Below are 1343 nucleotides of genomic sequence, written 5' to 3' on the forward strand. Positions count from 1 at the left end.
AAAAAAAAAAAAAAAAAAAAAAAAAAAAAAAAAAAAAAAAAAAAAAAGAGGAAGGAAATAAAATGGAAGAGGTGAAGATATTTTTTAAAAATGAAATTTAGAAGGGACCTTTCAGCAGCTTTATAAACAAATAACTCCAGCGCTGTGACTGAAGACCACCTCTGATTCAGCCTGGAACGTCCGCAGATGCAATACAGCATCCTGCCTTCCTGCAAGCCTCAGGGACGCCAGCAAAACAGATAGGTGTCCAGATGTGCCAGACCTAACATGCACATCTGCTGGAAGACATCCCACACCAACTGCAGTGCTGACACTAACCTAGACACAGACTCTGGGGGTTTACAAACCCCCAGACCTCTCTGTGGGTATGCAGCATGCAGGTAACACACTCTACAACAGCACAAGCAGAAATGTGTGGAGTGTTGGGACTTGTGGCTGAAGTAAACTTGTGGGAATGAAGATTGAAAAAATTAAGTTTTATTGGTAAGTTTTTCTTTATATAGATACAGAACAAGGACTCCGGTGTCCTAGACAGGCATGTTTAAAACCCATGGCACTTACACTCACTGTGATGTCTAGTTCAGCACCAAAGTAATCTCATTCTTTTTAAGTCAGTAATAAAAAGCAAATATCTAGATTTTTTCACTATGTGAGTACTTTTATTTTAAAATAAAGATTAAAATATCAATTAAAACAAGGATGGTGTTCCCTGAATGTTTTAATTGCACTGGGAAGTTAAGTTTCTGGCAAGGGAACATGAGGTCTCATCTACCTACACAGGAACCTTACTGGGTGCTGGACCAGATTAACAGAGGAGATTCAAGAGCACAAGGAAGCAAGAAAGAAGGTAGGAATGAAGCACTATAAACAGAAAAAATACATCACAGACAAATACTATTAGTGACAGCCTGGAAACTTTACTACTTTTTGAATCCTGATTACATTTATAAAACTGCTACCACACTGTAAGCCTGACTTGAAGGAGCATTTAACAACAGACTTTGTGCCACATTTCTCCCATTTACCATTAAATCTAAAAAGAACACAAGAGCCATGATACTGGTTCAGACCAATGATCCTTCTAGTGCTGTCCCCAACAACAGACATAACTGGACATAGAAGAGCAAGAACAGAACAAGCGTATGCAATTTTCCTGACATTTTCCCAGTTTCCTGCTATTTCAGTTCAGAGGGTTTCCTGAGCCTGATGGAGTTCATCTGTCTAGCAACCCTCAGTATAGCTCTCTCAAGTACTTGTCTATTCTCCTTCTGATGCCATGTAAATTTCTTTTTGTCCTTAGCAATTCTGAACATTTATTTTTGGGGTGAATTACTAAACACTGA

At 38.6% G+C, this 1343-nt stretch overlaps 1 protein-coding gene across 1 annotated transcript in view; it reads right to left on the bottom strand.

Moving 5' to 3' along the window:
* EYA1 (EYA transcriptional coactivator and phosphatase 1) overlaps window positions 1–1343 on the bottom strand; it is a 161925-nt gene that overhangs the window by 153132 nt on the left and 7450 nt on the right. The gene's annotated exons all lie outside the window — the stretch shown is intronic.

This window comes from Empidonax traillii, unplaced genomic scaffold, assembly GCF_003031625.1.
Source record: "Empidonax traillii isolate 1590-97213 ecotype Southwest subspecies unplaced genomic scaffold, ASM303162v1 scaffold1016:size208863, whole genome shotgun sequence".
Lineage (NCBI taxonomy): Eukaryota > Metazoa > Chordata > Aves > Passeriformes > Tyrannidae > Empidonax > Empidonax traillii.